This window comes from Mirounga leonina, unplaced genomic scaffold (assembly GCF_011800145.1).
Source record: "Mirounga leonina isolate KUSES-001 unplaced genomic scaffold, KU_Mleo_1.0 Mir_114, whole genome shotgun sequence".
NCBI lineage: Eukaryota > Metazoa > Chordata > Mammalia > Carnivora > Phocidae > Mirounga > Mirounga leonina.
In genome coordinates, this window is record NW_023270265.1 from 13,790,057 (window position 1) to 13,816,583 (window position 26,527).

At 37.5% G+C, this 26,527-nt stretch overlaps 1 protein-coding gene across 4 annotated transcripts in view; it reads left to right on the top strand.

Annotated features, from left to right (window-relative positions):
• The window catches only part of MAPK8 (mitogen-activated protein kinase 8), a 113,151-nt gene that overhangs the window by 215 nt on the left and 86,409 nt on the right, over positions 1-26,527 (top strand). The window lies entirely within an intron of this gene.

Below are 26,527 nucleotides of genomic sequence, written 5' to 3' on the forward strand. Positions count from 1 at the left end.
ACCGCCGCCGCCTTCTCCTCAGCCGTGACCCCCTCCCGGGAGTGGGGGCGGGAGCGCGCGGCGGCGGGGGGCGCGCGGCGGGCGGGGGCGGCGCGGGAACAATAGCGGCCGGGGAGGCGGGGGCCGGCCAGGGGGCGTGGGGCTGCGGGACCCCGGTGCGCCCCAGCCGTCAGCCCCCGGCCCGCCCGCCCCAGCTCCACCCGTCCGTCCTCGCGCGCCCTCCTCGCGCGGGTCCCGCGTCCCCGTCGGGAGGGGAAAATGGAGCGGGGGGTGGGTGGCAAGTTCTGAAACACTTCGGCGAAGGTCCGGACGGAGGCGCCTGGGCGGCCCGCTGCGCCCTGGCTGCCTCTCCCGGCGATGGGGAGCCGAGAGCGCTCCTCCGGTCGCCGGGTCCCGACGCCTGACTGGCGCCCACAGGGTCCGTGTTTTGTTTCTCGGTGGTTTCTTTGTGCTAAGGTTCTGGGCAGACGCAGGGAGCGGCGCCGAAAAATGCTGGGGTGGCCTTCGGCTCTGAGCGGCAAGGGGGAGCCCGGGCCCTCGACTTGCGCGGAAGGTGTCCATCGAGCTGTGAGCGAGCTTCAGTGGTCAGCGGGCTTTTCTCTTGAGGGTCACTCGGTGATGACCTTTTGACTTTTTTACCCCACCCTCTCCTCTCTTTGTCTTGCACTTGTGTTCCCAGTCCTTAGGTGGTGGAACCAAGTCCATTTTAGAATATTGTGATGAACACTTTTCATTTTTTAATTTCTGAGAGTTCGCATCAGATGTTTACTGTGAACTTAATAGCACGTTGACTGCATGGTATCAATGTTCAGTGGTTACTGTTTTTACCTCTGAAATTCAGTAGTCTTTTCAATAGAATTTTGGTCTGTCAGTCCATTGTGTTTTGAGATAAGCATCCGGCAAGTATCTTTTTGGCAATTAGAACATCTGTTTATTTCATTCATTCATTCAGCAACTGTTCAGTACTGTACTCAGATGGAGAGTTTGAAGGTAAAGAGCAATATCTTGTAATGGAAGAGGATGCTTTGACGGAAATAAAGTAGATGTCCCTTTAAATGAGACAATTATGTAAGTGGTGTGTGTTAAAAAAAGGTATAGTTATACTCTGGGTCATTTTACTGTTTTGTTTTTGTTTTAGTACCATCTGGAACTTACAATGTTGTAATGGGAAGTAGAGTTAGGAGATTGGTCTAAATAAATGTACAATGGCTTTCTTTACTTACAAATTTAACTTTTCAGTTTTAACAGCCTTACAGTCTTACAGTCATTGGTAATGTTTATCTCGGATTTCCCTGTGGGTTAACTAGGAGGTCATATGCTGTAAGTGAACATATTTAGTGCTGTGCCTGACAAAAGCAAGGAATCAAAATGGGACTTCCTTGAGGACAGGTCTGTCTTGCATCTGTCTCCAACACCTAGCCTGAAATACAGTAAGTTTTCAATAAGAAATTGATGAAAAACTCTTTACAATGAATAATATTTAAAATCCAGTCTTTACGGTTATCTGTAAAGTTTTGTAAGCCTCTTGTAAGCTGTCACTTTCAGATGGCTAAATGATTGGTTCATACGTATTATCTGTCGCCACAGTAGGGGCTTTTGAATATTTTATTTATTTTTAAAGATTTTATTTATTTGAGAGAGAGAGCACAAGCGGCGCGGGGGTGGGGGTGGGGGGGAGAGGAAGAAGCAGGCTCTCCACTGAACAGGGAACCTGATGTGGGGCTCCTGGGATCATGACCTGAGGGTAAGGCAGACGCTTAACCAACTGAGCCACTCAGGCGCCCCTGAATATTTTAGTATCAGTTTTTTTTTTCTATCACTTCTAATTCGCTATCCTACAACAAAACCTTGTCTAAAATGTCTTTTTTAGTATGTGTATCACACACAGACATAGTGATATTACAATAGGGGTCTAAAATGATTGGTTTTTTGCAAATGTTGCTTGAAAAGTTTCTGATGATGCCTATAAGCAGAAAAGCTAGACTATAGGAAATAAGCTACATAAAAGTTTTATTAGAGATGTTTAATTTTTTTTTTTTTAGATTTTATTTATTTATTTGACAGAGAGACACAGCGAGAGAGGGAACACAAGCAGGGGGAGTGGGAGAGGGAGAAGCAGGCTTCCCGCGGAGCAGGGAGCCCAACGCGGGGCTCGATCCCAGGACCCTGGGATCATGACCTGAGCCGAAGGCAGACGCTTAACGACTGAGCCACCCAGGCGCCCCAGAGATGTTTAATTTCTAATTGCATTTTTAGAAATGTTTAATTTAAAATTCTACCTTGGTGAAGCATTTGGGCCTAACTTAATTTAAAATTCTATTGGTGAAGCATATGGGCCTAAAACTCCAAATAATACTTATTTATCCAAGTTATATCTTTTTTCCACTCACTACTTAATACATAGCATTTGTTTTGGATATGAGAGAATTTGAGGTGAGCTTATTGCCTGATGTAGAGTACAAGTAAAAAGGAAATGATACTTTATTAAGATAAGGAATGAAAATCTTGAGATACCAAACTTTTATTGCCTAGTTACAATATGTTAAATTTCAGGAAGGGTTATTGATAGAAATCCTTTGGCAGTAGCTCACTGTCAGGCTACATGTTAAAGCAGTTTTTTTGTTTTGTTTTGTTTTCAAATTTCTTTTGTTTCTTTAATAAATAACAGCTTTATTGAGATATCATTCACATACAATAAAATTTACCCTTTTAGAGTGTGCATCAGTGGTTTTTAATATATTCACAAAGTTCTGCATTGATCGCTACTATCTAATTCCAGAACATTTTCATCACCCCAAGAAAAACTCTGTACCCATTAGCAGTTATTCCCTATGTTTAAAGGAAGAGATAGCACTGGTTCTTTTGGTGAGTATATTCCATTAATTAGTTTGAAATGGGTTGTCTTTGTGTCCTGGCGGAGTAGGAAACTATGTCCTTATACTCCTTTAGATCCTGGGAGAAAGGCCACTTGGAAAGGAAGTTAGTTTAAGAATAAATTCTACCCAAATTAATGAGGTTAGAATCTTAGATTAGTGCCTAAAGTTATGGAAATGACCTTGTAAAGATACTCAGTGCCCAGTGAAACAACTTGAAATAATTTAAGTGACCAGTCACAAACAATCCTAGCGACAGTCTAAGTGGTTGAATAGAAGTCTGATTCATGTTAGTCTGTTTTGTCTATCAATTGAGTTTGGACACATTCGAATCATCTAGATAGTTCAGATGTTGTGTTGCACAAGTAGAAGTATAAAATAATGTCTGACATAAGATGCCAGCTCTCTAGAGGTCTCTGGTCAAGTCAGTGGTATGGGTAGTAGCCTTTCTGATTCATGTGCAAGGAAGTCATTATAGCCACATAGTTCTAGATATGAATCATTTGCCTGTTTCAGAGCTGTGATGCTTATTGTCTTAGTCATGAGCTCTTTACATGAACATTTAGAAAATTAGTTTTCTTACTCTATTGCAGATTAACTTGAACTTTGATTTCAGAAATGAGTTTTGAGTCAACAGACTTTACTACCTAAAAGGAGACAGGAGTCTTGAAATAAGAGCTGTCCTAACATTCAGGGCGATAGGTGAAACTAGACCTGTAGGGAATCAGACCTAGGTTCACTTCTCAGTTCTGTCTTCTAGACTTTGTCATCAACAAGTTCCTGAGCCGTAGAAAAGTTCTGTAACCTTTTTGGATTTAGAACTGTAAACTGAGGCTGTTGGAACTCTTTTTTTATAGAAATGTTGTTCCTCAGATAGGTTTTTCTTCAGAAAACATACTGGGACAAAAAGAGTCTTTGGGTCATAATCAGAATCCTGTGTCAAGAACAGCAATGAAACAGACTTTTGTAATTTTCAGAAGCAGAAAAATTTAAGTCAAATATTTTCTGTAATCCATTCTTATAAAACATAAAAATTTCACTGTAAGCTTGAGTTTTTTGAATGATAGATTTTATTCATTCCACAGCATCATGCTTACTAATGAGACTCCTTACTCTCAGAGCGTTAGTGGAAGATGTGCAAATGAATAGTTGCCTTAAGAAGCTTATGATCAGGGGTGGGAATAAAGGCATATCCAAACAGTGAATTTATATTCTTTTATAAGATTTATGAGAGGGCTTCCCCCAAACAAACAAAAGCCTGCCCCAAATATCTGGGCAGGCTAAATTTCATTGAAATCCGTTTTTTAAATTACATGTGAGTATGTATTGAATAAGATCTTTTAGAAAACTTATTAGCTGGCATTCTTTTTCAGGGTGGTGGGTTTTATCAGAAATATAGCTAATAAAGTACAAATATATGTCTGTGTCCTGTTATCCTTTGGTAGTATGTCAGGTTTGGTTAAAATCTGCCAGTTTTTTAGGAAGTTAAGGAGCCCAAACTTAATAGTCATTGTTAACATGAGTTTTAAGGTAGCTCTGAGTTCAAATTCATGATCCAAATCTAACTCACTATATGGCCAGGTTAGTTCAGATTATATAACATCTTTGGGCCTGTTTTATTATTTGTCAAGTGAGAATAATAACAGCACATAATCTCATAGGGCTGTAAGGTTTAAGTAAGGCATTGCATGTAAAGTGCTTGGCTCTAATACAGTACGAAGAACACTAGATGTAAGTATTCAGGAAATTTTAGCTATTATTATCACTTACTATTTTTAACTTGGAACAAATGCAAAATGCCAAGTAAATTAAAAACTAATTTCATGTATACATCTGAATTCTCCAGAAAATTTCTGCCAGTTGTTTCCCCTCTGCATCTTTGGGGGTTTATTTAAAATTGGGTTGTCTCATCTAATCTGAATTGACTGAAATGATTTAACATTTGGACCAGTTATCCTCTCTGCTTTTAAATTTGGAAACATTCCAAAAGCAGATATTAAAGGAAAATCATTTGCCACATTCTCTGACACCAAGTTATTTTGCTGTGTTTACTTTTCCCACTGCAGAGAGTTGTCTAAGCTTTCCTAGGTTGATTTTGACAGATTTCTAAAAAGAATGGTAATCTAGGAGCTCCTGTTTCTGTATTTGAAGAAAATGGAATACTGTTGCATCTTTAGGCTTACTGGAATTTTTGACTCTGTGAAGATTGCAAATTTGTCAGAGACTGGGTAACCACAACAGTTCATTAAGCATTTTCTAGAGGTCTCCAGAAAAACGAGGGAAGTTATTTATCAGTAACATCTGGAAATATTTTTCCTGTGTTTTTCTAAGTTTTCTGTGTAGTGTTTCTGTGGTTATATTGGTACATCAGTCCTTCTTGAGGACAGCAACTATGAAATGATACTGGTTTTTCATAGGCAGTATTCACTGAGAAGCCATCTATACTAGTCCAGGTATTAAGTGATGTGGGGGCACCAGGAAGTAGAAATTAGTCTCTACTTTCCGTGAGTATAACCCAATGGGAAATAAGGACAAACATCAGTGCATTTATGTCCTAATGCAAGGAACCAGATATTGGTAGGCATTTCATTGGGAATTTCTTTAACCTTGAAGCCTGAGTGCTAGATGTTGGGGCATTTGGGGACTTCCAAGCCATACATCTCTCACTTTGCCTTTTAAAATATACTCACTAGATAAACCACAAAAAGCAAGATGTCTTCTTTCCTAATTTCTGATTAAAGTTGAGAGTGTGATACAGATAAGTCAAAATCTAAATCATAAGAAAAGATAAATCTTAAAACCTCAAAACCGTTTTGGAACATAAGGTATTAAAAGAAGTATATGAAAAGCAGAAAAGATGCTACTCAAATACTAATCAGAGTCCTCAAACTCTTCTGTTTTGAAGCTCTGAAGACTTACAGCTAGATTTATGCTAGGAGCTTTTCTTAAGTTTTTCTAATATTGAGAAGTATGGGCTTCCCTACTTCCTGTTGCTGAGGGGCCCAAGGCCCACCATATTTTTGGGGTCACTAGAAAAGAAAAACCTTCTTTGCTTGGCATGAGGCATCAAAACATCAGCTAAAAGCTGTTAATAGGGATGGATACTCACCCTTCCCTGACTTGCTCCTTAGAGGGTGACTGTCTGACTCTCAGCTGCCATATGGGTCAACCAAAAGTGAAATAAAGGAAAGCCATCATTATATAGATTTCTTTGTGACTTGAGAAAGGGTTACTTTTTAGTCAAAACAAGCAAAAACCAAAGTATATAGCTGAGAATTGAAAAGTTTTAGTAATTTTATTTACATTTTAAATAACATACTCACTTTGATTCAGAATTTCAAAGATTTAAAAAGATGTACAGTATAGTCTCCTTCCCATTCTGTGCAGCCATTCAGTTCCTCCACATGGAAACACTGTTAAGTTTCCTGTGAATCCCTTCAAAGATAGTTTATGTATGTGCAAGTAAGTAGAGATACATAATTCCTTGTCCAAAACCCTTGATCCAGATGTATTTCAGAATTAAGGCATTTTGTTTTGTTTTTTGAGGGGGAGGGGTGCTGTGGGAAGGTAATATAGTGCATCTGCTGTATTATTCAAAATCCCTAGTTGGAGGGGAATGTGTAGCATCTTGTAATTAAATACATTAATATATCTGCATCAGAAGCATAAATAGTACAATAACGATAAAGATTATAAAGTCTTATGGAAATTATTGTCAGATTTTGACACCAAATAGGTTTGTACTAAACTTATAAAAACATACTTTTTCTGAGCTTTACAGATTTTAGAATTGCCAGTGATGGATTGTACGTCTTACATATATAATGTATTTTCTCTGCTTTCACCTCCTTTTTCATTTAAGTTGTTGCATACTATGCACAGTATCTTTTACCTTTTATTTTTAACTTAACAATATAGCTTAGGATGGTTTTCTATTAGTCATACCAGGACATAAATACCATGCTTATTCTTTTTTTTTTTTAACACCTTCACAGTGTATCATTTGTCTTAATCAGCTTGGGCTGCTATAGCAAAATACCATAAACTGGGTGGTTTAAACAATAGACATTCCAGTTCTAGAGGCTGGGAAGTGCAAATCAAGGTGCTCAGAGATTTGGTTCCTGTGAGGACTCATCCTGGCTTGCAAATGTCAACTCAGTGTGTCCTCACATGGAGAGAGGGAGTGTCTGCTCTCTCTTTCTCTTTTTATGACATTAATCCCATCATGGGGGGGCCCATCTTCATGAGTTCTTGTAGTTCTAATTACCTCCCGAAGTCCCAAAGGGGACACAAAAATTCAGTCTATAACACCATTATACACGTATAACATAGATTTAAGTAGCCCCCTTTTTGATGTACATTTAGGTGATTTTCAGTCTTCTGCTATCAAAAGCTGTGGTACAATGGATTCCTTACATATACATTTTTTTTTTAACAGTTTGTATAGAACACATCCAGAAGTGGACTTGCTAGATTGGAATGTATGTACTTTCTAAATTTGATAGATACTGCCAAAATATTTGTGGAAATAGTTCCAACTTACATTCCATCAGCCCTGCTATTATGAATAACATTAAACATCTTTTTGTCTTTTAAGGGCTATTTGTATTTTCTTTATTGTGAACTGTCCCTATCCTTGCCTATTTTTATGTCACTTTGTTACTTCTTAGATTTGTAGAATTTATTTTTATATTAGGGAAAATAGCTCTGTGCTATTTTTTTGGAAGTATTTTTCCTAATTTGCTCTTTACTTTTTAGATTGTTTATGGTGGTTTTATCATGCTGAATTTTTTCCCCCAGTAGTTAAAATGCTTACCAATCTTAGTACTGACTTCTGAATTGTATGTCATCATTAGAAAGTCTTTCCCTGACTCAAGATTATACAAGAATTCTCAAGTGTTATTTTTCTAGTACTTTTATGGTTTTTTTTGTTGTTGTTCATCTCTATCTTTTTGTATTTTTTAATTTTTTTTACTTATTTGGAATTTATTCTGGGATAAGGTATGATGTATAGGTTCAACCTTATTTTTGTCACTGTATGACCATTCACTTGTCCCAACATCATTTATTAAATAATCCATTTTTGTCTTACAGATTTGAAATGCTGCCTTTATAATTTACTGATTTCCATGTGTATTTGGGGCCATTTCTGGTCCACTGATCTGTCTGCCCATTTGGGAACCAAACTGTCGTGTTTTAATTATTGCATTTTATATTGTGTTTTCTGTTAGGACTAATTCCCTTTCATTTCTTTTCCAGAATCTCTTCTGGCTTTCATCTTGTTTATTTTATTTTTTATTTTTATTTTTTAAAGAATTTATTTGAGAGAGAGCGTGCATGCTCAAGCATAAGCAGGGAGGAGGGGCATAGGGACAGGGAGAAACAGACTCCCCACTAAGCAGGTAGCCTGACATGGGACTTGATCATAGGACCCTGAGATCATGAGTTGAGCCGAAGGCAGATGCTTAACCAACTGAGCCACCCAGGCACGCTGCATCTTGTTTATTTTATATAAATTTTACAATCAATCCATTTAGTCTAGTTGCCATTTCTGTTGGGATGACTTTATTACTTATTTTATGGAGGTAAAGGTTGCATACAGTAAGATGCACAAACCTTAAATTTACAGCCTAATGAATTTTGCCTATATATTGTGCAATAGCCAGATCAAGATACAGAACATACCATCACCCAGAACATTTTCTCATGCCCTTTTCAAGTTAATATGCCCTTCTTTCCACCACCCCTCCCACCTTGATTAACTTACATCACATAGATTCAGTTTGTGTTTAAGATTTTCTTTGTATTTATTGGCAGCTTTTTGGTGTTCTTTCTATCCAAGAATATGGGAAAACTTAATCTTTTCATTTCTTCAAGTCCCTTTTTGGGTTCCTATAGCATTTTTAGGTTTTGTATTATTTCTTCTTTCTTTCTTTTGTTGTTTCTTTTGCTGGCATTTTTTTTTCCATTTTATCTTCTACCTAGTTGTATATAAGAAAGCTGTTTATTTTGCTTATTGATTAATACTTGTATATTAAATAAACTCCCTTTTAGAAATTGTTACTGTTTGTAATACTGTAGTTGAATTTTTCTTTCTTTTTTTTTTTTTAAGATTTTATTTATGTGAGAGAGACAGAGATGGTGAGAGAGAGCACAGGTGGAGAGGAGAGGGAGAAGCAGGCTCCCCGCTGAGCAGGAAGCCTGACATGGGGCTCCATCCCAGGACCCTGGGATCATGACCTGAGCTAAAGGCAGATGCTGAACGAACTGAGCCACCCAGGCACCCCGAATTTTTAATTTTCAAGTATAAATCATATATCCTTTTTTTACTTCCTCCGATTTTTACCTCCCTTCTCCTAACTTTTACACCCCTAGTTTTTCTTTTATTGCATTGGTAGCAGCGGTTTTTAAAACATAGTTTTCCTCCACAATGTATGAAACAAGGATCAAAATATCTGTATACTTGCTGAATATTTAAAGGATATGAATAGTAATTGAAATTGAGGGATTATGAGAGTAATTAGAGCAATGTGAAGTTTTTCAACATTAAATAAACTTGACTTGTGGTTTTAAAAATGTCTAATAGACAAGTTAGTGATCATTTGACAGTGAATGCAGAGTTAGTAACTTTTTTGTTTCTTATTTGATAATACAAATAGATTGTTTTCTGTGTGCTTAGCACCCAGAGGCAATTTCCAGAAATGTAACTTAGTCTGCTGTCTGGAAGCATATAATCAAGGTAGAGAGGTAAGCTATGTAGAAGTGAGCAGCAAATGAATGTGGACAAGAAGGACTTAGGCTTAGAAAAATGATATTGGCAAAAATCTGCAAGTCTAGAAAGCATGGAGGTGGGGGAGGGAGTGGAGGGAGTGAGTTTGATTTGACTGTTAGGTTTGGGGTAGCTATGTTGTGGGTGAAGATACTTGGCTGAAATTCAGTAGAGATCTAATTGTTTAATGGATATTTCATAGTTTATTTTGTATCTTACCACTTCCCCCCACAAAAATCTGAGGTGGTTTACTCCTCCAGGACTCACACACTGTTGAATAAGCTAGAAATAAAAAATCAAAACCAAGGCAAAACAAGAATCCAGAATATTCTAATAATATAATAGCTGATAGTTATTTGGTTCTTATCATTTATCATGCACTGTTCTAAGGCTTTACCTATGTTAAAGTATTTAAACATTACACAATAGTTCTATGAGGTAGTCTCTGTTTACTGTTATTCCTGTTTTATGGATGAGGAAGCAGGCACAGAGATTACGTGGGAAATTGTTTGTGATGTTGATGAGTTTTATTAAAATAAAGAGAAAGAAAGCAAATTGAAGTCAGTTAAAAGACACTGAATGAAGATTTTTTTAAGAGTGAATGAGAAATGAGCAAATGCAGATACAGTATATGTAGACAACTTTTTAAAGACTAGCCATGAGGTGAAACAGAGAAGTGAGTGGGTAAAGGAAAATGTAGGGTTTAGCGATGAAAAAGAGAATACGCAGAGGAGGGAATGGAGAGCCTGGGTAGAGAGATTGGCCTTTGTTAGAGGTTGTCTATCAAACAGGAGGGAATGCAGAAAAATTGTGTGCTCTTCCTTGCAAGGAAGTTTGGTGGTTGGAAGATGAAGGCTTATCTTTCTGGCATTCATTTTTTTTGTCCTAGTTTCTCTTTTCTCAGTGAAGTAGGAGATTGGTATGGGCATGGGCGGTGGGCGGGTGGGAGGGTGGGGGTGGGGGGAGTGTGGGAAGTTTTAAGCAGTTTGCCAAAAGTATTGATTGATATTCTTTTAAGGTTTGAAATCTTGAATTTAAAGTGATATTAGCCTGGGTTTTGTGATCCCACCCCCCCCCAAGCATTTTTTAACTGGTTAGCTACAAACACAGGCAGATCAGTTTCTGGGGTGAGGTTTTGCTAGGTGTATCAGAGTTCTCAGAGAGCAGCATCAGTAACAGATATGGATGTATGTATATACAAGGAGAGTTCAGGGAATTTGCTTATACAGTTATGGGGGCTGGCAAGTTGGGAATCTGTAGGGCAGGCCATCAGGAAGCTTTTGGGCAGGAGCTGATGCTGCAGACTTGAAGCAGAATTTCCTCTTCCTCAGGGAAACCTCAGTTTTGCTCTTAAGACATTTCAACTGATCGGATGAGAAGCACCCACATTATTGAGGATTGTCTCCTTAAAGTCAACTGACTGGATGTTAGCAACATCTGCAAAATATCTTCACAGCAATACTTAGATTTGTGTTTGACTGAATAACAGGACCATCACCCCTCCAAAGTGACACGTAAAACTAGGTCAATATAAAATAAGGAAAAGGGAAGGGACAAGGGAAATAAGGGCTTTTTTTAAAGGGAGTACTTACAGGAGTGGTGATGAATCATAAAATCTTAACTGGATAAGCACGAGTTGAAGTCAGGATGGGTAGTAAGGAAGTGGTAGTATCAATGTGTTGGAAATTTCAATTAGGATTGTTGGAGGTTAGTGGGATGGGATAAAGTAATGATCTAGAAGGACTGAGTGTTTTGGTCAGGGTGGGATGCTCGAAATAGAGATTTAGCAGGTATGGTAGTTTCTAGCAATGATAATACCCAGGATGGGCTTTGGGAGTGGGCTGCTAAGGTGGGATTGAATGAAAAGTCTGTGGAAATGAGGCCAGTGAATAAAAGAGGCTGAGCTATTAAAGAGGTCAGTCAGTCTCCATAAATGGTGAAGACAAGCAAGTGGTGAGGAAGTAAGGATATTTACTGTGAGTTGCCAGCATCCTCAATCAGTGGGGAAGAATTGGAAGGAGGGTAGATGATAATAAGGAATGGTAAAGGTAGTATAATCAGCTGAATTTGGCTGTCAGAAATTAGGAATTTCAGAAGGCCCCAGTGAGGCTTAGGAGGATTGAAAGATTGGGTAAAATGGAGGATGTACTCAATACTGTGGCTTTAAGAACTTGGGGAAGATGACCAGGAAGAGTTGGACTTTTTCTGGGATCTGAGGTGTGATGGGATTAGTCCTGATTATACAGTGGGCATCAGTTCTGGCAGTGTTTTTCAAATTGCCAGTTATGAATTTAGGAGATTACAACTAATGTATTTTTAAATGAAATGTAATAGAAAATATCACAGTGTAATATCACAAGTATATATCACAGTAAAATATCAAAAGTAATAAGGGGCTAGGAATTTTTTAACAACTTTGTTGAGATTTAATTCACATACCATTACAGTTCACCTCTTTGAAGTATACAAGTTATTTTTTTGTGTGTACTCATGGAGTAGTGATACCATCACCACAGCCTAATTTTAGAACATATTTGTCACTCCAAAAACTCCATACCTATTAGCGGTCACTCCCCCATTCCTGTGCAACCCCCCACTTTTACTCTAGCCCCAAGCAACCACTTATCTTTTACTTTTTGTCTCTGTAGGTTTGTTTATTTTTGGCATTTTATGTAAATATAATCATGTAGTATATAGTCTTTTGTGACTGGTTTATTTTACTTATTAGCATAATGTTTTCAAGGTTCATTCATCTTGTAGCATGTATCGGTACTTCATTCCTTTTTATAGCCTAGTAATATTCCATTCTGCAGGTAGTACCACATTTTATTTATCCACTCTTCAGTTCGTGGGCATTTGGCTGGCTGTAAGTCATGCTGTCATGAACATTCATGTACAAGTTTCTGTGTGACAGGTTTTCATTTCCTTTGGGTATATAACCACATTGGATTGGAATTGCTGGTTGTGTGGATAATTCCATATTTAACATTTTGAGGAACTGCATACTGGCTTTTCAAAGTGGCTGCACCATTTTACATTACCACCAGCAGGGTACAAAGGTTCCAGTTTCTCTGTGTCCTGTCAATGCCTGTGACTGTTTGTCTTTTGATATAGCCTTCCTAATGGGTGGGAAGTGGTATTTCATTGTGGTTTCGATTTGCACTTCTCTGATAGCTAATGATGTTGATCGTCTTTACATGTGCTTATTGGCCATTTGTATATCTTGGGAGAAGTGTTTATTCAGATTCTTTGCCTGTTTTTAAATTGGGTTACCTTTTTATTATTGTGTTCTTTATGTAGTGTAGATCCAAGTCCCTCATCAGACATGTGATTTGCAGATATTTTCTCCTGTTTTTGGAGTTTTCAGTTTCTTGGTAGTGTTGTATCCAGCACAAAAGATTTTAATTTTAACGAAATCCAGTTTCTGTTTCTTTTGTTGTTGCTTGTGCTTTTGGTATTTTATGTAAGAAACCATCACCTAACTCAAGGTTATGAAGATCACACATGTTTTCTTCTAAAAGTTTTATAGTTTGAGCTCTTACATTTAGTTCTGTGACCCATTTTGAGTTAATTTTTTTGTGTATGGTGTGCAGAAGGGATCTGACTCCATTCTTTTGCATATGGACATGCAATTGTCCTAGCACTATTTGTTGCAGATACTGTGCTTTCTTATCAGACTGTCTTGTCATCCTTGTTTTTTTTTAAAAAAAATGTTTTTTTCCTGGGCTGTCAATTTCCATTAATCTATATGTCTGTTGTTATATCAGCCACCCTGTCTTGATTATTTTAGCTAAGAATGGTTTTTTGAAATTTGTGTTTCAGTTGAGTGTGCTTATATATAGATACACCCAGAGGTTGTCTGTAATAGGTTAAGATGTAAAATGCTTTGAAATCTCTGATTTGAGCTATGGTGGTTCTGTGTAACAGTTCATGCTCTTATAGCAAATTAATGGGCTATAATCCCTCTCAGGGAATGTAGCAATAAGGCAGGTTAAAGGGCCTGTCTCTGGGTATAGAATTCCTTTTATTGAATGACACATTTTTCCTTCCTTTAGTAGATGTTCTTTTTGGGTGTGTGTGGACCAAAGGGGAGAAAGGAATAAGGTTTAGAACAGCTGTGGGAATTTTTAATCAGAGATGAATCTAAGGAATAGGAAATGAGGTGTGATTTGAAATTTCAAAGTTAGGGTTTTGTCCTGGGCCGGTTTTTCATGACTCTGTTTTTAGTTTTTGTCTTTTTAAAGATTTTATTTATTTGAGAGAGAGAAAGAGAGTGAGCACGAGCCAGGTGGTGGGGGGCAGGGGGATGGTGCAGATGCAGAGGGAGAGGGGAAGCCGACTTCCCGCTGAGCAGGGTGCCCAACACTTTGAAATCTTTGAAAATGTTAAGCATGTCTGTATTGGGTAACTTCATTATATTGATCCTTTGTAGGTATTTTCCTATAGGCTTTTGTGTCACTCAGTTTTTCATCGTGTTGTCTTTGTCTTTTATACTTGGATATTTCTTATTAAGACATTACATATGCAAAAATCTAGGGATAATTTGAGTTTTAGGGATGATGTTATCTCTTTCCATAAAGGACTTTTGTTTGCTTTCAATAGGAGGCTAGCTAGTGGAACTAGCCATCCTGAATCATTTTAATCCAGTCAGAAACCAAAATGTTTCACAGCTGGGCTCCAGACTCTGCAAAGGCTGGTCTATTTTATGTTTTCTTTACTCCTAAGATAGGATTCTTTGGGATCCTAACATAAAACAGGGTTGTTATAAGCCCCTCTCTCTGCCCCCATTTCTCTACTCCCATACTGCATTGGGCCCTTACCTCCAGTATTTAACTCATTCAGCCTTGTAGATCTGTGAAAAGTTCAGCTAAGCTTCTCAGTTACCTGTATGGAATTGACAGATGCAACCTGGGAAAAATGACCCTAGATGCCTGGCCCACCTCTGAGAATTTCCTTACTGTCTCAGTCTTAGCCTCCTTACCTTTTTTACTGCCTTGTTAGCATTCTGATGCCTTCAAAGAGGTGTGGGATTTTTGTTTTTCTGATTTTGCCTGGGGGAAGGGGGTGTACAGTTTTTCTTGTTCTCAGTAAGAGATTGGTCTGAATTACCTAGTTCACCAAAGTAATTTGTTAGCTTGATGAAGGCCTATCTCATAAGATTTCCAGTATATGTAGTTTGTTTTTCTCAAGGTGAGATTTTGGGTACCAGTGTTATTATATATACATTATGTAGCCATATTATGTATGTTATAGCAGTTATTAGAGAAGGAAAACAGACTTAGGAGTAGAAAAGGGAGGAAACAAATGGCAGAGAGAATGATATTTTTGCAAAGTTTGGGAGAGATAAAGCTAGGGTAACATTTTCATGTCTGTTAGGAGTATCATAGGACAGTTATGTATAACAGGAGCTGACATTTATCAGCATGAGATTGTCATAGTTATGTGGCTGTAGAATCTCAGATATAGTGGAGCAGGCATAGGGAAGTATCTACTCAGTTATGTTAAGTAAAATTTTTAAATTTGTTCCACAAAGAAAAGCCCCAGGATCGTCTTCTAAGTCATTAAGGAGGGTTTGACTTTGCGGTTTATGGTTATACCTTGTAGCAGTATGAATCTACAGCACAGCACAGCCTCTAGTAAAGGATTAAAAAGAGAACTTAATTCCGTGAAATCCATTATTAATATAAGATATATGAAATCGTATGGATTTTGATTTAATGTGCTACCTAATATATGCATATTAATTAATTTACACTTTTCATGAGTTCATTTATGTTCTTGATCCTCCAACTCATTTTCTGTATTTCTGAAATTTCTAAGTTATAAAATTTTCTGTTACTCTTCAATTATTGTAATTGAAGAGTGAAAATGATATCTCTTTTGTAGTCCCCTTTCTTCTTCTGAGAAAATGAGAGATATTGGACGTGTCCTGTCTCAGGTGATTTTATCAGCAGGGTTTTGGTTGATATTTTAAACTTTTGGAAGATGGGAAGTGTTTCTTAAACTGATTCTCTCCTTTGTGCTCCACCTTCCTAATGTTTATGCAGTGTGTGTGTTATGGGACACTGGTTTAAAATCTGAAAGTTTGTTATATTTGTCTATAGAATCTGCTATTACTCTATTTTGGAGCTTTACAGTTCATCATTTGGCCAGGCTTTTTTTCTTTTTTTCTTTTTTTAAATTTCCCCACACCATCCCCAAACTATTTTAAGAATGTTCAGGGGCGCCTGGGTGGCTCAGTCGTTAAGCGTCTGCCTTTCGGCTCAGGTCATGGTCCCAGGTTCCTGGGATTGAGCCCCGCATCGGGCTCCCTGCTCAGCGGGAAGCCAGCTTATCCCTCTCCCACTCCCCCTGCTTGTGTTCCCTCTCTCGCTGTGTCTGTCAAATAAATAAATAAAATCTAAAAAAAAAAAAAAAGAATGTTCAAACATACAAGTTGAAAGAATAGTACAGTGAGCACCCCAGATTACCATTTGGATACAGTTGTTAACATTTTGTAATATTTATTTATATTTCTCTTAGTAGAGACTTTTTGTGTATGCACTTGACCCCTACATGCTGCAGCGCATCTCCTAAAATTAATCTGCTTAATGTTATAGCAGTTATTAGAGAAGGGGAAAACAGACTTATTTTCCCCTTATTTAAAAGATGTCATTGTTTTAAAAAGAAACCTTAAGTTTTAGTCTGTATTCAGGTTTCTTCAGTTGTCCATTTGTAGATGGTTTTCTCAAACCAGGGTTCAGTCAGAGTTCATATGTAATATTTGTTGTTGCTTTAGACACTTAATGTGCCTCTCCATCTGTGGAGTATATGTTCGAAAGACCTCCAGTGGATGCCTGAAACTGCAGGTACTAAACCCTATTTTTTTCAATATATGCATACTTGTAATGAAGTTTAATTTCTAAGTTAGGCACAGTAAGAGATTAATAACAATAATAAAATAAAACAGTTATAGTTATATAAAAGCTATGTGAATGTAGTCTCTCTCTAAATATCTTATTGTAGTGTACTTACCCTTCTTGTGATGATGTGAGGTGATAAAATGCTTATATGATGAAATGAAGTGAGGTGAATGACGCAGGTATTGTGAATAGTGTTAGGCTAGTATTGACATAATGATGATAGATCAGAAGGAGCTTCATCTGCTTCGTGGAAAGCAAAACCTCAGGTAAGGGGAGACTACTGTACTACAGGTGTCCTTACCTCCACTCCCCCCCCCCCATGATATTGCCTTCTTAAAAAGATAAGGCCAGTTGTCTTGCAGAATGTTCCACATTCTGGATTTGTATGATTGTTTCCTTGTGGTATTTAACTTGTATCTGCAGCCACTGTGTTTCCTAAAAATAGAAAGTTGGGTCTAGAGGCTGGATTATATTTAGTTTTTTTGGCTTAGATGCTCCTGTGTACATAATATTCATTCATAACTCAGGACATAAAACACCAGGTTGTCTGCCTAAATTGTAGTCATTTGATTAAGGTGATATTCATTAGATCTATCCATTACAAAGATGGATTTTTTCCCCTCCTCCTTTGTAATTAGCAACTGATCAGTGAGGAAATAGTTTGGTTTCCTGAGAATATTCTGTTACCCAGCAGCCTTTGCCTGATGTTTCTTAGCCTTTATTGATGAGCCTTGTCTAAACCAGTTATTTCACTTGGGCTCATGAAATGTTGCCTTTTCTAACCCTGCCATCCTTCTGGATCTATTAGCCAGCTATCCACATTAAAAAGACCTTTTTCTTGTCAACTAGGATTGAACTACAGTTTTTCTTGAAAAGATGAGGTAAATGCTTATTTTCCTTTGATACATCAACTTTTAACTCTGAAAATTCTTCGATCTCTCAAACTCTTAAACTTGATGTCTACTCTGAAAATCAGTTACCAGTCATCTCCAATGGAGAGTCTTTCAGTATGACAGAAATTTGTGGGTTTTTTTTTTTTTAGTGTTTTTATAATCATTTAAGGCACTATTCCTTTTTTTAAAAAATTAGCCAACATATAGTACCTCACTAGTTTCAGATGTAGTGTTCAATAATTCATCAGTTGTGTATAACACCCAGTGCTCATCACATCACGTGCCTTCCTTAATGCCCATTACCCAATTACCCCATCCCCCCACCACCTCCCCTCCAGCAACCCTCAGTTTGTTTTCTATAATTAAGAGTCTCATAGTTTTTCTCCCTCTGTGATGACTTCCCATGCAGTTTTCCCTCCTTCCCCTACGATCCTCTATGCTGTTTCTTCTGTTCCATATATGAGTGAAACCATAGGATAATTGCCTTTCTCTGATTGACTTATTTCGCTCAGCATAATACTCTGCAGTTCCATCCATGTCAGTGTAAATGGTAAGATTTCATCCTTTCTGATGGCTGAGTTATATTCCATTGTATATGTATATATGCCCCATCTTTTTTATCCATTCATCTGTCAGTGGACATCTGGGCTCTTTCCATTGTTTGTCTATTGTGGACATTGCTGCTTTGAACATTGGGGTGCAGGTACCCCTTCAGATCACTACATTTGTATCTTTGGGGTAAATACCTCGTAGTGCAGTTGCCAGGTCGTAGGGTAGCTCTATTTTTAACTTCTTGAGGAACCTCCATACTGTTTTCCAGAGTGGCTGTACTAGCTTGCATTCCCATCAACAGTGTAAGAGGGTTCCCCTTTCTCCACATCCTCACCAACATTTGTTGTTTTCTGTCTTATTAATTTTAGCCATTCTGACTGGTGTGAGATGGTGTCTCCTTGTGGTTTTGATTTGTATTCCGCTGATGCCAAGTGATGTGAAGCATTTTTTTCATGTGTCTGTTGGTCATTTGGATATCTTCTTTGGAAAAATGTCTGTTCATGTCTTTTGCCCATTTCTTGGCTGGATTATTTGTTTTTTGGGTGTTGAGTTTGATAAGTTCTTTATAGATCTTGGATACTAGCCCTTTATCTGATATGCCATTTGCAAATATTTTCTCCCATTCTGTACGTTGCCTTTTAGTTTTGTTGACTGTTTCCTTTGCTGTGCAGAAGCTTTTTATCTTGATGAAGTCCCAATAGTCCATTTTTGCTTTTGTTTTCCTTGCCTTTGGAGACATGTCTAACAAGAAGTTGCTGCAGCTGAGGTCAGAGGTTGCTGCCTGTGTTCTCCTCTAAAACTTTCAATCTAGAGGTGACTTTAGGTCTAAAATGAGTCACTTGTAGACAGCATGTGGATGTGTCTTGCTTTTTTATCCAATCTGATACCCTGTGTCTTTTGATTGGAGCATTTAGCCCCCTGTATTCAGAGTAACTATTGAAAGATGTGAATTTAGTGCCATTGTATTACCTGTAAAGTTCCTGTTTTTGTAGATTGTGTTTCTTTCTGGTCTGTGTTACCTTTGGGCTCTCTCTTCGCTTACGGGATTCCCTTTAATAATTCTCACAGGGCTCGTTTAGTCATCACAGATTCTTTTAGTTTGTTTGTCATGGACACTCTTTATCTCTCCTTCCATTCTGAATGACAGCCTTGCTGGATTAGTCTGGCTGCATGTTTTTCTCATTTAGTACCCTGAATATATCATGCCAGTCCTTTCTGGCCTGCCAGGTCTCTGGATAAGTCTGCTTGGCAGTGTAATATTCCTACCTCTGTAGGTTAAGGACCTCTTATCTCGAGCAGCTTTCAGGATTTTCTCTTTATCTCTGAAATTTGCACGCTTCGCTATTATATGTCAGTGTGTTGATCAATTTTTATTGATTTTGGGGGGGTTCTCTCTGCCTCCTGGACTTGAATACCTGTTTCCTTCCCCAGATTAGGGACATTCTCAGTTATGGTTTGCTCAAATATACCTTCTGCTCGTCTCTTGTTTTTTTTCTTCCTCTGGGACCCTAATAATTCTAATATTGTTTTGCTTTATGGTATCATTGATTTCTCAAAGCCTCCTCTCATGGTCCATTAGTTGTTTTTCTCTCTTTTCCTTAGCTTTTTTCCTTTCTATCATCTTGGACTCTTCTGCCTCATTTACCCTAGATGTTAGAGCATCTGGTTTAGACTGCATCTCAGCTAAAACATTTTTTATTTTGGCGTAATTAGGTTTTATTTCTGCACTAAGAGATTCTCTAGTGTCTTTTATGCTTTTTTTCAAGCCCAGTTAGTAACTTTATCATCACTATCGTGAATTCCAGCTCTGACATTTTACTTATATCCATATGGATTAGGTCTGTGGCAGACAGTATCATCTCTGGTTTTTTCCTTTGTTGTGAATTCCTCCTTCTAGTTATTTTGCCCAGAAAAGAATCGATGAATGAAAGAACAAAATCAAAAATACCAACCATTACCCAAGCAAAATACAAACTAGACAAATCAGAAGAGGTAAGAAACCAAAAAAAAGGGCGGGGGGTGGGGAGAGAATATAATCTCCCCAAGTGGACAAAACAGGGTGGTCAACTTGGTCCTGGCTGTATTTTGGTCTGTTTGTTAGAAGACACTAAGTCCGAAAATCGTAAAAAAGCAAAACTTACATGTATGCAAAAATAAAGGTGAATACAGTGAAAAGAAGCAAAACATGAAGAATATCTCTATAAAATGTAAATGTAAAAATGAAAGTTTAAAAAAAGACTTAAAAACAGGGTTGATAAACTAGTTGAAAAGGAAAAAAGAAAAGGAAAATTTGAAATCGAAAGATAAAAGAATTATGAGAAAAAAATTTCAAATTCTGTATACTGTTTTCCCCTGGCACTGGCGTTTTGCCATTCTGTGTGCTCGGTAAACTTGATATTTTCCTAATTTTCCACTGGTCTTCTTGGGGAGGGGCCTGCTGTGCTGATTCTCTGGTGTCTTTGTCTGGGCAGAGTTGCACTGCCCCTTACCTGGGGCTGGGCTCAGTGTAAGCCACTTAGGGTTGTTTTATGTGGCTTTTGCTCCCTGAAGGCTTTCCTCTGCTGTATCACTTTCCAATAGTCCGCTTATAGAGGTTCCCTCCTCCCCCCCGCCCCCGCCATTTATATTCCGATATATCCCTTCAGATTCACTTCTCTGCAACCCCTACCTTGCACAAAGTGGTCACTTTTCTATTTGTAGAATTCTAGCAATTCTTTTTTTACATCTCAGGTTGAATTCGTAGGTGTTCAGAATGATTTGATAGTTACCTAGCTAAATTCAAGGGACCAGATGAAATAAAGTCCCCGACTCTTCCGCCATCTTGCCTCCCTCCCCTTACTATTCCTTTTTTTAGTAGACTTTATTTTTTAGAAATTTTGGATTTACAGAAAAAATGAGAACATACTACAGAGATTTCTCTTATACCTTCACCCAGATTCTCTTATTATCAACAGCTCCCTGTGTCAGTATGGTACATTTATGACAGTTACAGACTAATAGCAATACATAATTTTTTAAAAGATTTTATTTATTTATTTGAGAGAGCGTGTGCATGAGCGGAGGGGAGGGGCAGAGGGAGAGGGAGAAGCAGTCTTCCCACTGAGCAGAGAGCCCGACAACTGGGCTTGGTCCCAGGACCCCGGAATCATGACCCGAGCCGAAGGTTTAATTGACCCACCCAGGTGCCCCAATATGTTATTATTAATTAAAGTATGTACATAGTTTATTCAGTTTTCCATAGTTTTTACCTAATGTCCTTTTTTTCCACGTATTCCATCCTGCTTACATTACATTTAGTTGGCCTGTCTCCTTAGAATCTTCTTGCTATTGAGTTCTCAGACATTCCTTCATTGTTTTTGATGACCTTGACAGTTTTTTTTTTTTTTTAAAGATTTTATTTATTTATATGACAGAGAGACAGCGAGAACAGGAACACAAGCAGGGGGAGTGGGAGAGGGAGAAGCAGGCTTCCTGCTGAGCAGGGAGCCCGATGTGGGACTCGATCCCAGGACCCTGGGATCATGACCTGAGCTGAAGGCAGATGCTTAACGACTGAGCCACCCAGGCGCCCGACCTTGACAGTTTTGAGGAGCACTGGTCACGTATTTTGTAGACTTCCCCTTTGTTGGAATTTGATGTTTTCTGATTTTTAGACTGGGATTATGAGTTTAGGGGAGACAGATCATAGGTATAAAATGCCATTTTCTTTTTTTTTTTTTTTAAATAAAGATTTTATTTATTTATTTAACTGACAGAGACAGACAGCTAGAGAAAGAACACAAGCAGGGGGGAGTGGGAGAGGAAGAAGCAGGCTTCCCGCCAAACAGGGAGCCCGATGTGGGCTCGATCCCAGGATCCTGGGATCATGATCAGAGCTGAAGGCAGCTGCTTAACCAGCTGAGCCACCCAGGTGCCCCTAAAGTGCCATTTTCCAACACATCATATCAAGGGTATACTATTAACATAATTTACAGCTACGGATGTTGACCTTGATCACCTGGCTGAAATAGTGTTTGTCCGATTTCTCCACTGTAAAGTGACTCCCCTTTTACTCCACATTGTACTGTTTGGAAGAAGTCACTATGTACAGCCACACTTAAAGAGTGAGGAATCATGCTCTGTCTCCTTGAGAGTACAGTACATAAATTAGTTGGAATCCTTCTGCATGAGAGATTTGACTCTTCTCCCATTTATTAATTCAGTAATTTGTATCAGTATAGATTCATGATTATTTTATACTTTGGGTTATAATCCAGTCTTACTTTATTTTCTTGCTCAAATTGTTCCAGCTTTGGCCATTGAGAGGTCTTCCGGTTGGCACCTGTGCTCCTTTGACATACTTGTGTCAAAGTGGGTTTTTTTTTCCTTGAGGTTTTCCTTACTTTCTGCCACTACAAGGTGCTTCCAGCCTATCTTATATATTTCCTGCCCCACTCTTAGAATCAACCACTTCTCCAGGGAGCTCTATTTCCTTTTATTGGAGAATGGTATTAGAGAATTAGAAACCAAGATCTAGGTGCTAGGTGTGCTTATTGCTACTAGGATGTGGCTTCTTTCAATCACTCTCAGCAGACAGCAAAGAAATGAATGTGTATATATATTAATAACACATATAAATTTGTGTTTATGCAGATATCTATAAATATTTTATATAACCATCTGTGTCTATATTAAGCTAAACATGAGTTCTTACTGTCTTCAGCTCTAATCCATTACTACATGGATCTTTCTGGCATTCTCCCCTTAGTGATAGTAAATTTCCTCCAACAGTGAGAAACCTGTCTCCTACCATACAGGATCCATTTACTTAATTGTTTAATTCCAGTATGTATACATTTAGAGCAGTATCATAATTATTAATTTATACCCAAAAGGAAACAAGTTTATCAACTAGGAGTTTTTTGTGTGTGAATTCTTTAGGGATTACTACATATGTAATCACACTGACAAACAAGAACAGCTTTATTTTTTCTTTTACAATCTACATACCTCTTATTTTCTATTGTTGTTTTACTGCAATAGTCAGAAATTTTTGTAGGATACTGAATAGGAGTGATGAGAGGGGACATCCTTGTCTTGTTCCTGAACTTAGAGGGAAAGTATCCAGTTTCTCACCATTAAATTTAATGTTAATTATAGGGTTTTGTCTTGTTTTGGTAGATTTCTTTATCCAGTTGAGGCGAATACTCTCTAGTCCTAGTTTTCTGAGAGTTTTTAGTATGAATGGGTGTTAGATTTTGTCAAATGGCTTTTCCTCTTCCAATGATGATCATATGACTTTTCTTCTTTAGCCTGTGAATGTGGTGGGTTACATTAGATTTTAGAACCAGCTTTGCATACCTGGAATAAATACCTTTTGGTTGTGGTGTAGAATTTTTTTTATATGTTCTTGGATTTTGTTGCTGATATTTTGTTGAGGATTTTTGTATCTGTGTTCATAAGATATATTGTTCTGTAATTTTCTTTTTCTGTATTGTCTTTATCTGATTTTGGTATTAGGATAATGCTGCCCTCATAGAGTGAGTTAGAGAATGTTTCTTTTGCTTCTATTTTCTGGAAGAGATTGTAGAGAATTCATAATATCATTTTTTTCCCCGTAAGTATTTGGTAGAACTCATCAGTGAAACCAGTGGACTTGGTGCTGACAGTTTGGGAAGGTTAATATTGATTCAGTTTATTTAATTGATATAGTCCTATTCAGATTATCTGTTTCTGTTTGTGTGAATTTTGGTAGGTTGTATCTTTCACAGAATTGGTCTATTTCATCTCAGTTAACACATTTGTGAGTATAGAATTTTTCATAATATTCTTTTACTATCCTCCTAATGTACTTGCGATTGGTAGTGATGACCCCTCTTTCATGTTTTATATTAGTAATTTGTGTCTTCTCTCCCTCTTTTTTTTTTTTTTCTTCTTGCTTAGTCTGGCTAGGGGTTTATCAATTTTATTTATATTTTCAAAAACAGCTTTTGTTTTTGTTGATTTATTTTTCTCTTCTCAGTTCTATTGATTTCTGCTGGGTTTTTTTTGTTTTTTGGTGTTTTTTTTTCTTCTTCTTCTTTTGCTTGCTTTAGGTGTCTTTATTCTTTTTGATGCTCACATTTTTCCATGTTTGGCCAGTGGGAATTGCTTGAGGTGATGGCTCTACCATTTTGATCTGACCTGGTTGGTCACTGAGTGCTTCCTGGCAGAGTAAGATGTGTCTGTTTCAACTTGTACTTATCCTGCCTCAACCTGGAACACTCCATTTCTTTAGGAAATTAGTTTTAGTCTTAGTTTTACATGATTATTCATTTCTTTCATTTAAACTTTGAACAGATTTGCCACAAAAGGTTACGCTTTTTGCTTTTTTTTTTGGTAGTCTACAGAGCAACTGAGGTATCCTGTCCTGCTTGTATTTTTTGCATCCTTCCTTATTTCAAAAACAGAATGTTTTCTTGTTCAGTATGTGTAAACATAAAGATACTTCATATATAGTCAAACTTCTGTTAGGTCCCTGAAAGTGACTTGAACTTTAGCATTTTGGGCTCCTGCTATGTTAAGAGATAATTGCATAGCACACTGCATACCTTTTTAAGAAGTTAGAAAATTGAGTATGCAGTGTTCTGAATTATTTCATTTGCCTTTTCTGCATCTCTAGAATTATTTCATCATTTATATTTAAAGTGTTTGAACTTTAACTTCAAGGTTTTTTTGTTTGTTTGAACAAATATTTACTATCTGCTAGCACTTAACAATTAACACATTTAATCTTTTTAACAACCTTTATTATTCTACTCTCTTCTCCATTTTATAGACGGGAAAACTCAGGCAGGTGAAGTTAAGTAAATTGCTCAGGGTGGTGGGGCCAGAATATGAATCCAGATAATCTGCTCCAGAGTCTGAGCTTCGATCACTGCTCTGTGTGGCCTCTCCTGTGATGGTTAAGTGAAAGAGTTGTTTGTGATTTTTGCATCAAGTTCTCCCCTTCTTTTCATGTTAATTATGGTGCAATAGGTGACACTTTTATTACTGTAATGCCTTGGTGTGGCATTGGCGGCATTAGTTATTTAAGCAATAGAATTTTGAGATCCCTAATTGGAAGAATTCAGAGGCTTGTATTTCATTGCTTTGCTCTGTTGGCCCTTTGCTGCAGTTCTTTTTGGTCAAGAGACAAACATTTTCTTGAATAGTGATGATCTCCAAAAAGATTTCATTCTCCTTAAAAAAAAAAAAAAAAGTCCAGTAAATCCATTTAGAGTATGAATTTTGAAGTACAATACTCTGTGATGATATAAAAGGAGAGTAAGTGAAAAGACTTCATATAAGGTACAGAGAGCTGAATATTTGTAACAAGTTTATTGGTGTACCTAGTTCTGCTGGTACTGTATAGGAAGGATCATTATTTTAAGAGAACATTTTGCTGGAAATCCAAGTTCTTAGAATTCTAAGTTTCAGTTCTTTGGTTTGTTAACATGGGGTCCACTGCATCCTGTTTTCTGGTGTAATTTTCTCTTCCTTCTCTGCCTCCCTGTAGTTATTAAGACCTGCTGCTGATTCCTTAAGGCTAGGGCACACTTCCTTTGAAAAGAATGTTATCTAGTGCTATGAGAGGAAGAGAGTAGGGAAAGCCTGGAAGAATAGATTTTGCTCTAAAAGAAATGTGTCCTTAATGGAGTAAGAAGTTTTGTAAAACAGGAGAAGATTTGCAGTGTTGGTCTCCGTACCTTAGTCTGCTAAGGTTTGTTAACATCTCTGAACTTTAGCAGTAGAAAATATAGGAAGGGGTTTCAAGGGTTCCATGAAGTCAAACTGTTTTTATAACAATACTTAGTTGTTATTTGCCTTTTTCGTGCTGTTCTCAAGTTTTCCAGAGGCCACGTGACCTGACCTGTGATGTGGCAACAGAGTGAGTGCAGAAGCACATAAGAGAATCCAGCTGTCTGAAATTAAGCCAATAGGGAAAGGAATTTGTAAAAAATGTAAAACAGTGGCACCCTTCTCAAAAGTGTTTAAAAAGAAGTATTTTCCACCAAAATGCTAGTTATAGTAACATGTAATAGGTTTGTTATTATATTTAAATAAGTTTTAAATGTTCAGTTTTTAATGTGTAATGTAGTATATATTTATAGATATAATCAGTATAAATTATAAATAAAAGTTCTTTGGGATCCTCAATAATTTTAAAGAATATATGGGATCCTGAGACCCAAAAATTTAAGAGCAGCTGCATTATAGGATATCAATAAATCATGTTCATATCACTGCTTATTTTAGTAGAAATATCTTGGGAAGCTGTCAAGATTCACAAGGACAGGTTTAAATTTTCCAGAAATTTAATTTTCACTTGAAAGTTTGAATTTTATCCTTGGTAGTAAATATTGTCATTTGTTTTCCTTGAACTAATAGGCTTACTTTGTTCATTTTCAAGAAAATGTCTTCCACATTCCCTACTGCAAATTAATAGTTTGTCTGTCAGTCATTCTTTCAAGTAAAAATGGAATTCCATGAAAAAGTAGCTCCCAACTCAAATAGTTGCAAGGTGCCTTACCTTTGAGA